Raw genomic sequence first — 15,123 nt, 5'->3', positions numbered from 1 at the left:
TTTCAGAGAACTATCCATGATGACTCAAATATCTCTTTCTTGAGTGGTAACAGCTAATTTAGAACCCCTCATTTTGTATGTAGAGTTGGGATTATGTTTTCCAATATGCACTACTTTGCATTTATCAACATTGAATTTCAGCTACCATTTTGTTGCCCAGTCACCTAGTTTTGTGAGATCCCTCTGTAACTCTTCACGGTCTGCTTTGGACTTACCCATCTTGAGTAATTTTGTATCATCAGAAAATTTTGCCACCTCACTGTTGACTCCTTTTTCTAGATCACTTATGAATATGTTGAACAGCACTGGTCCCAGTACAGAGCCCTGGGGGACACCACTATTTACCTCTCTCCATTCTGAAAACTGACCATTTATTCCTATATTTTGTTTCCTGTATTTTAACCAGTTACTGATCTGTGAGAGGACCTTCCTTCTTCTTCCATGACTGCTTACTTTGCTTAAGAGCTTTGGTGAGGGACCTTGTCAAAGGCTTTCTGAAAGTCTAAAAGTACACTATATCAACAGGATCACCCTTGTCTTCGTGCTTGTAGCCCCCCTCAATAAATTCTAATAGATTGGTGAGGCATGATTTCCCTTTACAAAAGCCGTGTTGACTCTTCCCCAACCATATTGTGTTCATCTATGTGTCTGATCATTCTGTTCTTTACTGTAGTTTCAACCAGTTTGCCTGGTACTGAAATTAGGCTTACTGGCCTATAATTACCAAGATCGCCTCTGGAGCCTTTTTTAAAAATTTGTGTCACATTAGCTATCCTCCAGTCATCTGGTACAGAAGCTGATTTAAATGATAGGTTACATATCACAGTTAGTAGTTCTGCAATTTCACATTTGAGTTCCTTCAGAACTCTTGGGGGAATACCATCTGGTCCTGGTGGCTTATTACTGTTTAATTTACCAGTTTGTTCCAAAACCTCCTCTAATGACCCCTCAATCTGGGACAGTTCCTCAGATTTGTCACCTAAAAAGAATGGCTCAGGTGTGGGAATCTCCCTCACGTTCTCTGCAGTGAAGCCCAATGCAACGAATCCCCAACTTGTTTGGCTTGGGTTAGCCCCAAAGGACATAAAAGCTTGCTTATTATAGAAGCTTCTATTACCTATTGAACTTAAAATTGCACCTCATTTGTGTATGTATGTTTCTGGCTTTAATCTTTTAAATAACTCTCTTATTTCCTCGCTTCGTTCATAAATCTTTAGTTATTACAGGATTGACCACAGGTGTTGTCTTTTGTTTGAGATCTGAGTAAAATTGACCTGGGTAAGTGACTGGTCCTTTAGGACTGGGAGTAAACTGAACATTGCTGTGATCTTTGGTGTAAAGTGACCATCTATCATATAAAGAACAGGAGTACTTGTGTCACGTCCTGTTCTTTTTGCGGATACAGACTAACACAGCTGCTACTCTGAAACCCGTTATCTATCATATAGTCCAGCTTGCCTGGGTGGAAAGATGGACTAAAATGCCCAAAGGCCTGTCTCTGACTCCATGGTAAGACTGTTAAAGTGCTTTAGGAATTCACACTTTTTACTGGGTTGGTGAGCTCCCGCTGCTTCCACATGCCACTGTGTGCAGATATAAAAGGCAGGGCTGCCCTTAGTCACGCTCAGTTCCTTCTTGCTGGAACGCCAATATAGAGGGGCAAGAGAGCGGGTTGTGACATAGACGTGTGCAACATATCTCAAAGAACAACAGTTATTGAACAGGTTAGTAACCGTTTTTTCTTCTTTGAGTGATTACACATATGCATTCCACGCTTGGTGACTCACAAGCCCTAAAAACAGGAGATGGGATTACAGTCTATTTCAATAAAGATTAGAGAACAACCCATCCAACTCTAGCATCGTCTCTGGAGTCTTGAGCCATAGCATAGTGGGCAGCAAATGTGTGGACCAAGGACCAGGTTACCACTCTTCCAAATGTGCCCAATTGGAAACGTGCCAGAAAGGCTGCCGAGACCAACTATGACCTTGTCAAATGAGCAGTGACTCTGCTAGACGGAGTGACATTGGTCAAGTCATAGAATATGCATATACAGGAGGTGATCCAGTAAGAAATTCTGTGGGTGGAGACTGACTGTCCTCTTATTCTGTCCACCACTGCTATGAATAGCTGGGATGATTTACAGAAGTGCTTGGTTTTGTCCATGTAGAATGCTAGAAGGACCCTCAAACGGCAAGTCCTGCATAGTATTCTGGACTTCATAGGGGAGACCAGACGACTGTAATCAGGATGATCTGGGCATGGCAACTATGGAAGCCATGGTACTAGCTGCCAAGTCTGCTGCATCCTGCCCTGTCTGCAGTGAAGTTCTCGCAACCAGGCTGCACTCATTGACCAGGGAAGAGAGCTCCTGCCTAATGTTCTGTATATTTCTTCACACAACGCACAGTCAACCTGTGGAACTCCTTGCCAGAGGATATTGTGAAGGTCAAGACTATAACAGGGTTCAAAAAAGAACTAGATAAATTCATGGAGGATGGGTCCATCAATGGCTATTAGCCAGGATGGACAGGGATGGTGTCTCTAACCTCTGTTTGCCAGAAGCTGGGAATGGGCGACAGGGGATGGGTCACTTGATGATTACCTGTTCCGTCCATTCCCTCTGGGGCACCTGGCATTGGCCACTGTCAGAAGACAGGATTCTAAGATAGATGGACCTTTGTTCTGACCCAGTATGGCCATTCTTATGTTCTGTGGGGAAGCAGATCTCTGAATTTCTCTATGGAGCCCCATACATTAAAATTGTACTACCCCAGCAGAGCCTGTTGGTTATCAATACGCAGATGTCAAGGCCCTGTTGAATAAATCTTCCTGCCAAATAAATTTAGCCTCTTAGTGTCTTTATATTTGGGGGTGGCAGCCTGGTGCTCTTGTTGCTGTCTCTCATTAGCGCTGTCATGACTAATGAGCCCGGTGGTGGATGAGTATAAAGGTACTCAAAACCTTGGGAGGGTACATGGTATTTTCTTTCTGCCCTTTTTGAGGTGAGAGGCAATGAAGATGGAGTCTGCTATAAAGCCCTTATAAGTCCTAGTATTACCTCATTAATTGGCAGAGCTATCCTGGAGGCACACAGATGGCAAGGGTCAACCAGGTGATGTGAGGACTCCCTGACCTCCTTGACCTGTATGCCCAAGTCAGCGGCAAGTCTCTTTAGCAACTCCTGATAAACTTTTAAATCATCAGGAGAGGGTGAAATTGCCCTGGACAAAACAACTTCGTCTGGAGGGGACAAAGAGGAAACCAGGACTGGAAATGGCAGAATTTCTTCTACAGGTGTTGCCCCTGGTTCTAAGACCATTTCTTGATGCTCGGTACTGGATTCTGGAGACAGAGTTGCCCATTGCACATCCTCTGCCCTTCTAGACGAGGGCACCAAGTAGGCATGGTGAGGGGAAGATTGGAAGCTGGAGGAACCCCCAAGGGTTCCAAAATGGCCACTGATAACGGGGCTGAACATCACTGGCCTGGTCATGTTCCCATGGCGGTTCCCATTGAAGGGTCGTAGTGGTAGGCTGGGAGAGAGGATCTATGAGGAGACCAGCGGGTCCCGTTTCCAGCTTGTGAGACATAAGATTCCACTTCCAAGTCATACAGTCATAAAATACAAGAGACTCCCTGCCTCAAACAGCTTGTAATCTAAATAGGGATAAAGACATGAGAGGGGCATATACAACATAAATGAGGGGGAGGAGTCAAAGTAATAAACATGGTTTCACTATCAGCTCTGCAGTAGAAATGGGGCTTAAGAATGAACTTGAAGAAGGACAGAATAGTGATTGCGCAAATCGGTTTGGGAAGTTTGTTCCACACATAAGGGACAGCATAAAAAGGTGTTTGTGGGGAAAATGGATAAGTGAACAGAAAAGGCTGCCATCACCAGTGAAGCAAAGATCATGGGTCATGATGTGCTGAGACAAGTTCTTATCTGTCACTCGTCCTATAAACACTTGTAGATGGAATCTGGACAGGAAGTGAGCATGGATGTGATGGCATAAGGAAATTCCAAATTTGCAATCTGCAGAGGAAAATATCTATGGTAATGATCTTAAATTTATATAACACATTTTGTCTCTAATGGTCCTTGGAGCTTAGTTGGATTAAAAAAACAATTAGGCGCAGTGGGACTGGACAGAGTAAAATCTATAAAGGCTATAAACCTTATTGCTTCAGAACATAAGTCTTCCAATAACTGCTTTGGAGTCAGAAAGAAACTTTTTCCATAGGCATGTCGGTGCATAAATGTCCATCATGAGAGCTATTACAACTTTCTCTGAAGCATCTGATACTGACCACTAGACCACTGGTCCCATCCAGTATGGTAATTTCTATGTTCCTGTGATCTCAGAGCACTTTATAACCCAGTATACAGACTATACACTAGGATCATTTCAGCCACTAACTGAAATGCTGCTATGTCTGGAATGAAACACAGCAACTTTTCAACAGCACACAGCAATACTAAATAACCAGTTAGGCCAGAAAATGAAGACTATACTACAGCCGAGTGAAACCACAGGTGCATTTTAAGTCTGCAAAATGAACTTAACTGAAGATATGTCTTCATTGCAGAGTTAATCTGAGTGCTGGGAACTTGAGTCTTAGCACCCAGTTAGCCTAGCTCAAATGTGAGTATTCTGCACAGTCCTACTCGAGTTGCTGCATCCACACTGGTGCGGCAGTCACTCGTGTGAGGTACTAAGATTTCTGGGGTCACATCCCGTAGTTCTTAGCTCTGTACAGCTTGCAGTGTATGGTGAGAGAATTTGTCTGTCCTTCCAAGGCTCCTGTGCGGAAGTGGGCTTAGCCTACCAGCTCAGTAAAGTAAATCACTTCTGGCTTGGCCTGCTTTAGATGTCTCTCTGTGGCTTCCATTCCAGCCAGTCGCAGGGCATGGATCCAACTCAGGACAATGAGCTGTTCCAAATGTTGGCATTATTGCAACTCTCGTTTCAGAACCAGGAGGTAGAAACAAGGCATGAGAAATGGTGGAGGGTATTTTGACAGCTGCTTGTCACCCTGAGAAGATGGCAGCGTGGCTCGCTAAGGGGATCACGCAGGTTGCATGCAGACATGGAGCAATGGAAACTATGGATGCAAGTTTTAATAGCTGTGAAGTCCCCGTTTGCTGACCAGTGGTTCTGGAGCAGGGCTACAAGCTCAGAGTGGTGGTACTACATCATCATTCAGACCTGAGATGACCAGCAGTGGACCCAGAACTTCTGCGTGGAGAAGATCTCATTTCTTAGAGCTGTGTGAGGAACTTGCTCTCCACCTTTCAGTGCCAGGACATGCAGATGAGACAGGCCATACTAGTCCAGAAGCAGATTTTACTATTACTATCTGGAACTTGGCTACGCCAGACAGCTGCAGGTCTGTTGCTGGTCAATTTGGCATTGGCAAGTCAATGGTCGGTGCTGTGGGGATGGATGTTTGCAAGACAATTATTGCTGTGGTTCACCCAAGCGTGGTGAAGATTGCTAATGGCCCTGAAATAAATTTGAGCAAACGAGCTTCCCGAACTTGAGGCCATCGATGGGACACGTGCCCATTGTCTGCTCCCTCCCCCACCCAAGATGCTCATGAGTTTGTAAATCAAAAAGGATACTACTCACTACTTACGTGGGTTAATCATGGAAGGAGAATCCTGGACACCAATATGGGGTGCAGGAATAGGGAGAGTGATGCCAGGGTATTCCAGAGAGCTGGTGTTTTCAAATTTGGACCAGTGGGACTTAATTCACACCCTACAATATGGCTATCAAGGGGATGTTTGTGTCCACTATTGTTTTGGGAGACCCAGCCAATCCTCTGCTGCCCTGGCTCATGAAGCCCTGCACTGATGTGAGAACACCTGGAAAAAGAAGGTTTCATAGTTGTAAGATGGTGGTGGAATGTGCATTTGTCCGACCGAAGGCAAGGTGGCATTGCCTACAAAACTGGTTGGCTGCCAGTACATGTAATGCCCTTTAGGTCACTGGGAGATGCTGTGCAGTATACAATACATGTGAAGAGAAGAGGGCGTATGTTGGCCAAGAATGGGTTCGTGCCTTGGGCTGGCTTATAGGCCTGGTATAAGCAGTCAGAAAGTGCCCCTCTGATAACTGGGTTGGATCCTGGTGAGTGAGGATAGAAATAGATGCCTTGTATTTCCACATCCTTGGTTTGGAGGGGAAGGGATAATGTGATCACAACGTTAGGGTGGGGGGTATCAGTTTACCAATTCTGTGTATTAATCGGAGATTGTATTACAATCTTTGCATTGAAGTTCCTGGCTCTCTTTATTGTTGTAACGTCTATCCACACCTTGGTGTCAGCCTCTGGCCAGCTGGCAGGATAATTTCCCAGATGCTATCGCCTCTGTTCCAGTGGTGTGGAAGCACAGGAGACGTGTCGAAATGTTGCCAGTTGTGCAGGCTGTGCGCAAGGTGGGGTTTAAAAGTTGAACCAGTGACTTCCAATGCAGAAAAAGGGAGGAGGGTAGATGGCAAGAAAATATTGCTCGGGGGGAATTGGAGAACGAGCAGCACCAAGTTAATTAGCCTACAGCCACAGTGCAAAATGAATGGGTTACCAGCACTTGGGGTTTAGTCTAGAGACCTAGACAGACCAGCTAGCCTGGGCTGACAATACACCAAAATTGGGTGAGAAGTTTTTTATGTGTGGATGAGAGCTAAATTGGGACAACACCTGAATAACAGCCCAGGTCAGTTCTGCGGTGAAGACACATTTGAATTTGATTAGGTCACTGTTAAGCAGGGCCGCCCAGAGGGGGGGGCAAGTGGGGCAATTTGCCCCAGGCCCTGGGCCCCACAGGGGCCCCCCACAAGAATATAGTATTCTATAGAATTGCAACTTTTTTTTTATGGAAGGGGCCCCCAAAATTGCTTTGCCCCAGGCCCCCTGAATCCTCTGGGCGGCCCTGCCGTTAAGAGGTTAGCACCTGCCGTGGAATTTTAATGATTACAAATGGGCAGGGATTTGGTGGTAAATCTCATCCAACAGAAAACAGCATCAGAAGGTTGACTCCCACGTCCGATCAGTCCAGGATGTCAACTTCCATCTCCCACTTCTTTCAAACAAGCACCTTCGTGCTTTCTCCCATACTGCCCCGCATACTTGGAAAAAGCTCCCCATGAACAGCTGCAAAAGTAAATCATTATCCTCCTTCAAAACCCTCCTTACAACTCTCCTTTGCCAGGAGGCCCACAAAAACTTGACAACGGTTGTGCTGCTGTCATGCTAAAACCACTCCTGATCATGCTGACCTATACTGTCTCATGGTTTCCTTGTACTCCCCCCATCAATTTACTTGTATCCATCTGTCGTCTCTTGTCTTCTACATAGCTTGTAAGCTCTCTGGGGCAGGGTCTGTCTTTTGGGTCAGTGTTTATACAGCATCTGACACAGTGGAGGTCTGGTCCACGACTGGGGCTCCTAGGTGCTACAATAATACAAATAAATAATAAAAGAATAGCACCTCTTAACACTGCACTGGGTCATTGGCTCAGTGATGATGAGTCAAGGAAGGGGTATCACTGTCAACCTGCTGAACCACCAATACCACATACACTAAGGCCTTGTCCGCGTTAGATTTTTGGGGAGAAATTTCCCATCATCGCACTATTACCATTGCAATTCCTCTGGTGGCAGCAATGGCAGGCGCACTACTATAGACAGGGTACCAGCATTTACTGACATTTTCAGCACCGTGTTGTCTAGACCAGCTCTATACCAGTGCTCCCACCAGTGAAATGGCAATGGGGGGAGGTTTCTAAACGAAACAAAAAAAGTTTACTGTAGCCATAACCAAAAGTATTCCTTAGTCATCTCCCAGGCACACACTGAAGAAGCATGATGTTGCTTATCTTAGGAGAACAGACGGGATGACAACAAAGTGTCTATTACAATGCTGTACTTATATGGGGGTTGATCTTTGATGTGTTGGAAACAAGTGGGCCGTATAGAGCAGTGCAGCAGAAGGAACATTCATGGCTGCAATTATGTTAGAAGTCTATTTCCTACAAAATGTCCCATCTGTCCCCTTAAATGTAAGATAACTGCTGCCTGATGGCATTACTTAGATGGCTACATTTTTAACCACTTTGAGGTGGAATCCCAGCCTCTCAGAGTCTTGTGCATTATGGAAAGCAAATTGATAAAATGTTTAAAAAAACCCACCTATCTTAGGGTACGTCTATACTTACCCGCTGGTTCAGCGGCAAGCAATCGATCTTCCGGGATCGATTTATCGCGTCTTGTCTAGACGTGATAAATCGATCCTGGAAGTGCTCGCCATCGACACCGGTAATCCTGCTCCGTGAGAGGAGTAGGTGGAGTCGACGGGGGAGCCTGCCTGCCGCGTGTGGACCCGCGGTAAGTACCTTTAAGTTCGAACTAAGATACTTCGACTTCAGCTACGTTATTCACGTAGCTGAAGTTTCATATCTTAGTTCGAACTGGGGGCTTAGTGTGGACCAGCCCTTGGAGATATAGATGGGAAAAGCACATAAGATATTATAGCCTGTATGCCACAAGCAAGTGAACAAGAATTATCACATAAAGAAGTAAACAAGCAATTCTGGACATGCGTGTTACAGAAGGAAAGTCTTAAACTGTTGCCTGACCTTTTCCTTCTCTCTCTTTAAGAGAGGGAAAATATTCTTGCATCTATTTCTTTGTTTAGGTCTTTGCAACAGTGATTGTTCTGTAATGGACTATAAAGTAGATTTGCATGACTCATAAAGTGCTGGGCTGTTTTTCATTACTCCGGGGAGAATGTTGATAGTGCAATTGGATTGTAAATAGCATGATTCTAGGAATTAGCTTTGAATCGGTTCCTGATGCCACAGTGCCTAGATCAGGGGTGGCCAACCTGAGCCTGAGAAGGAGCCAGAATTTACCAATGTACATTTCCAAAGAGCCACAGTAATATGATAGCAGCCCCCACATCAGCACCCCCCCACCTGCTCCCAGAGCCTCCCATCCACCGGCAGCCCCGCCGATCAGCGCCTCCCCCTTCCTTCCGATCAGCTGTTTTGTGGCGTGCAGGAGGCTTGGGGGAGGGAGGAGCAAGGGCATGGCAGGCTCAGAGGAGGGGGTGGGAAGGGGTGGAGTAGGGGCAGAGCCAGGGGTTGAGCAGTGAGCACCCCCTGGCACATTGGAAAGTCGGTGCCTGTAGCTCCAGCCCCGGAGTCGGTGCCTATACAAGGAGCTGCATATTAACCTCTGAAGAGCCGCACGTGGCTCCGGAGCCACAGGTTGGCCACCCCTGGCCTAGATAGATGGATTAGACAGAAACTGTTCCTTTGCTTGGCGATCTGTAAGAAGCTGAATTCATTTAAGGCTCTGCATTAACCACAGCTAGATACAGCTCACTGTCAGGAAGTTTTTCCTGATCTTAGTCCGAATATTTCCTCTCTCACCAAATTTAATTCTTTAGGCCTAGTTCTTCCTCCTTGAACTGCCCTAGATAAATAATTGCTTAGTTTATGTGTTGCTTTGCCAAGCTCTACCTATTTAGCCCTTAACTTTTCCTCATAATTCAATTCCTCCAGACTGCTAATTATTTTTAATTTCTCTGATTTCTCTCCAACTTGTCAATATCTTTCTGGTGGAGAAATGTCCAACTGATTGCACTATTTCAGGTATAGTTGTACCAGAGCCATGTCAAGAGGGTTTTACAGCACTACCTCTCTGTTCTGTGATATGATATCTCTGGGCATGCTGCCCAGAATTATATTATCTTTTTTTTATAGTCAGTCTCTCCTTGGTGGGTGAGAGTGCCATATGGAGGAGTGCACCCTGAGCATGGAATAGAGATGGTTTGTGAACCCCAGGGTGAGCAAGGCCCATAGGGTTAGGAAGGATGTGAGTGGAGGGGAGTTCCTTCTGGGGTTATTTTTTTAGAACTGGATTTGGGATTCAGGGATGATGGCCTCTGTTGCCGGCCCTGGAGGGTCTTATTTGGGTGCCTGTTTGTGTCATCAGCTGCATCCCTTCAAAATGGCCAAGAGGGTTGAACCATACCACTTTGTTTGGTGGTATGAAGGCCCGGGGGGGGGGGGGGGGGGGAATCACAGTTGTGAGGGCTTGGAGTCCTTGATCCCTGGTCAGCAGAAGATCAGGCAGGAAAAGACTTTGTATAAGGTGATAACCTGGAACAAAACACCTAGTTTGGGGCAGGACTAACCTTTTTGTTCTGTGTTCGTACAGCACCTAACATAATGGGGTTCTGGTCCATAACTGGGACTCTTAAGCACGACAGTAATACAAATAATAAACAATGCCACGGTGGCAGTGGTTTCACCTGTTATTTTGCAGTGCCATGGGATCTAATTACCAAAAACAGTCAAGGCTTCAGTTCGGCCGCTTAGGAGCCTATCCCTTCTGCATGACAGTTACTTGTCAAAACAGAATCTGTTAATAACTAATTACTTTTTTCTGCCGACACAGTATATAGAAACAGAAAGTGATAATGCCGGATGAGTATAATCAATCTCCTCTGGCAAGATGGTAGTTTCAGCAACATTTATACAGTGACATCTCTATACGAGCCCACTCATTATTATTTATATAGTGCCAACAGTGTGCCAAACTTCTTACAGTATAAAAGCAAGGTCCAAGTCACAAACAGCTTACAACGAAAATAGGTAATGGACAGATGAAAAATAGGTTGCAATGAAAAGGAGATGAGCAATGCAGTTTGTTACAGTTCATGGTAGGTCTGAGATTTTAATTTATTCATTCTTAAAAAGTTTTATCGATTTTTTTAAAAATATCAGCATTGTTAACACTCCCTTGTGGGGTGAACTGATTTATGGACTTTATGGAAGACGTGTTTCTGTAACTCTTCTATCCTTCTTTCTTAAAAGACCACTCCAAAGTTTCCACAAGTGCACTGAGGGCAGTTCTGCTCTGCCTTCATTAAAACTTCCTCAGTTTTGATCCATCTTTATTATGCAACCATGCTTCCTTAAGTGGTCACTGAAGACTAGCTTCACTATGATTTGCTTTCCTTCATTTTATTCTGCGCAATTTCAACCTAAATTGCGTACAGGGGAAAGCGATTTTTTTCCATCTGGTATAGACACCTGAATGTGATACAGTATGGTACATTATACTTATCTCTTATTAGTCAGAATAAGGGAGGATATGATAGTGATAGTGATAGAGGTCTATAAAATCATGAATGGTGTAGGGAAAGTGAATTACATACTTCCACAAGTTGAGTGTGTGTTGTGTGAAGAACTCATTGCCAGGGGATGTTGTGAAGGCTGAAAGTATAACTGGGTTAAAAAAAAGGATTAGATCAGTTCATGGAAGATAGTTCTATAAACTATTAACAAAGATGGTCAGAGACACAAGTCTATGCTCTGGCTGTCCCTAATCCTTGACTTCCAAAAGCTGGGAGTAGATGACAGGGAAGGGATCATTTGATATATTGCCCTGTTCTGTTCATTCCTTCTGAAGCATCTGGCACGGTCACTTTAGAAGACAGAATAGTCGGCTAGATGGACCATTGGTCTGACCCAGTATGGCTATTCTTATGCTCTTAAGAATCAGAATGGTTGAGTTTACCACTGTAGTGGAATGATATGTATGAATGTAGTGGAATCTCAAAAAGATATAGTTTCTTTCCTCTCTGGCTTCTGGAATGTAGATGACCTACAAAAGGGAGAAAATTTGATTTTTTTTTTTAATTTAAAAAGGAAAACCTGCAAAAGATGGGCCTCTTACAAGAAATTCCAGTCCTGTTTCGGTTGGGTGACTCTATTATGACTGAAGAAGTAGTGAAATGTTAAGAACACAAGAACCAACAAACCTGAGAAGAGAAGGTATCTTTAGTCAAACGGTTAAAAACTTCTATTTTTGGTAAATTTATTTTTGTTGACAGCTACTGAACTTCAGTGGCTAATTACCCTTTTGTCAAAAGGAGCAAATATGTTGAATCTTTTATTAAAAGCTTTTTTATGGTGGAATTAGTGCTCACAGACACCCAAGAGGTCCTCCAACAAAACCAAAGATCAACAAACTTGACATTTCTAATGTAGAAAATAAGCAGAAAAAATATGTAAACACATACAACTTTGAAGGCCTTCTTCAGCCATTATCAAGAAGCAATAAGGGTTACAAGCCCCCAAATCCTTTCCAGGTTACCTTTAAAGACATTATCACAGAGGTCAGGCCTAAAACTTAGTTTTTTATATGAAAAATGTGTGATAGAAAACTGGAATAGAAATAAGAGTACGGAAGAGGGAATGCTTGGGGGCATGAAACTTTCTGCTGCCAAGTGTGGTGGATTGTGCCTTCTGCTTAAACACATTTTTGCCAATATGTAGCCTCCACTCACACGTGCACTGGATAACCACATTCATGTGCTCCCTGATGCACACCACCCAAGGACATGCAGGTGAGAGGCCAATGTATTTTTAACAGCATGGTTTTGACATCGAACTTCCTACAGGAAATGCTGATCTTACTCACTCTGAGAACAGCACACGGTGCATGACAACTGCTAAGCAACAGATAGCAGAAGGGAGGAAATACTGTTTTAAATCTGTAACAAATGTGTGGCCACCTAGGACATAACATTTTTAACTGTGCTACACACCAACCCTTCAGAACTTCTCAGCTCCTGAACCACCAGCTTCCATTGTAACGATTTGTTCACTTGCACGAGTATAACATGTAGGCAGCAGCTACACCCCAGAAAGTTTTTCTTAGATTGATGCTTTTTAATTTTTAGAAGTGGAGCCTGAGGAGAATTACGTTTCTCCCAAGCTCCGACTGCTACTTATTGTGATAACTGAATGCGTAAAACCATCTGCTGTAGAGTCATCTGGTAGTGACCGAGGGTATATCTATGCTACAAACGCTGCAGTGGTACAGCTAAATTGACCTACATTTTAGGTGTAGACCAGGCCTGAGACTGCACTCATGTCACCGATCATTTGAGCTAAAGAGTAATCTCCACTAGCATTTAGCAGAATGCACAATGACACTGTTTGGAAAAGAGGTCAAATTACTACAAGAGGAAAAACAAGGAAATGTGACTTTTTTGCTTTGCAGGGATGACAGGTAAGGACCCCTTATCTTCTACCATATATTGTAAGGCTTTATGTAAGGCTTTCCAAACATAAGAAATTAATAGCAACTTTTCAGATATATTTGAGGGCCCAAGCTTTAACGTCTGCACTTCACCAGCCCCCATGTGGAGTCCTAGGCCTCATCATGCAGAAATTAAAAAGACTTTTTTTTTCATATTTAAGCCTAGAGCTGAAATGTGTCTTGTAGAGCCAATATTCAGTCTGTTACAGATATGTTAAGACTGGATTTACATAGGAACATAGACCACTGGTCCAGTCTGGTATGGCTATCTAGTCCAGTATCCTGTCTCTGACAGTAACCAGTACTAGCTGCTTCAGAGGAAGTTGCAAGAAATCCTGCAAGAGGCAGTTATAGAATAACCTGCCTTTAGGGAAGTTATTTTCCTAAATTCATTAGTAAGAGACTGATTTGTACAACAAAGTAGGAAGGTTTTTTCTCTCTCTCTCTCTCTCTTCCAAGCTCTTGGTGTTGTTTAAAGTCTTTGCTAATGCAACTCAGGGATTTTTTTTAATCCATGTAAAATAGCCCAAATGTTTTGTTAAGTAATTTGAAAGTGCACAGAAGTCACATCACACTTTTCCTTTGCCCCAGTAACTAAACGCTGGTAATTCTCTCCCTTGGAGAATCGACTGAACTGATACACGTCCGTGAGGATAGCGGGTCAATGAAGGAGCTGTATGTGCTGGCCCTGCTGCACGTTCTATGGAGCACTCAGACGATCAGGCAGAATAGGAGACTGAGCAGGCCCTGAGATGGGAAGTCTCACCACTCCAGGAGACAAATCGGAGGCTCTCAGTGGACTGGCAGAAGCTACTTGGGTCTCCAGTTTTTGAAGTCAAACCTCCCTCGCCGAGAGTAATTGGAGACGCTTGAGATTTACCGACAGACCTGAATGAATTGCTAGTGATGAGCTTTTGGGCCCAACAGCGAGTGAGGAAGCTTTAGGAATTGTCTGCTCGGTGTGTTGCTCTGCTGGTTTATGGAGCCTTCCCCTTCAGGCCTGAAACAGGGTGAGGACCTTTTCCATTTGCCTGACCGACTTGCTGGCTACCTCTCAGGCTGAGGAGAGGCCTCCTCAGAAACTGCAGTGCAGCCAGCACAATAGTTGCTTTGCTTTTTGGTAACTTTCTCTTGCCTCCATTTTTTAAAAGGAAATTTTCTCCTCCAGCCCCAGCAAGAACAAATGGCATAAAAGGAAGGCGAGGCCAGGGCTCCTTCTAATTTAGTGACAGCAGAAATAGAGCTTGGTTCATTCTGTTTCAAGAGGTATATAGACCCCTTTCACTTGAGCTACAGATGAATGTGTTAGCAACATAGGCCACACGCCATACAGCGAAGTAGTCTTAATTGTAATATGTTCATGAACAATCTACAAACCAAGATTTAACACACTTTGAATAATTAATAGATTTAAGAACATGTCAGCTTCTTGTGGGCATTTCACAGAAAGGCTATGTTCATGGAAAGAATTATGTACCCAGCTCTATTGGGCAGTGTCCCTTGAAAATAAGCAGAAAATGCTGGAGACACTAAGTCTTGGAGGACAGCTGGCAAAGCAGAAATCTCTTCTGGATTCTGGGACGGAACTTCGCACCCGCTCTGCATCCAGGCGTATCATTCATCCAACAGCTTTATTTGGGTATCAGATTGCATCACTTTTCCTCAAGTATCTTTCACCCCTTCTGTAAATTGATCCTGTACACCTGTCTGACAAGTCATCCAACAACTGGTTCAAGCTCTGGTGTAGCTTGGGATGTACTATGCAGATAGGGCAGAATTTTGCTCTCTCTCTTTGGAGCCACATTATGGAGGGGAAAGAACAGTCACAGCTGTACGGTGGGACCAGAGACGTCCTGCTGGATGATGGGGTGGTGGTGGTGGAATGTGATTCTATGGTGAGAACATGCCATTGTGGGTGGGAGGGTGGCATGCTGGGCAGTATAGCAGACAGGTCAAGTTCAGTTATATCAGTGCAACACCACTCGAGTAGCA

Source organism: Malaclemys terrapin, chromosome 1, assembly GCF_027887155.1.
Source record: "Malaclemys terrapin pileata isolate rMalTer1 chromosome 1, rMalTer1.hap1, whole genome shotgun sequence".
In the NCBI taxonomy this organism is placed as follows: Eukaryota; Metazoa; Chordata; order Testudines; family Emydidae; genus Malaclemys; species Malaclemys terrapin.
This window is presented reverse-complemented; position numbering follows the sequence as displayed.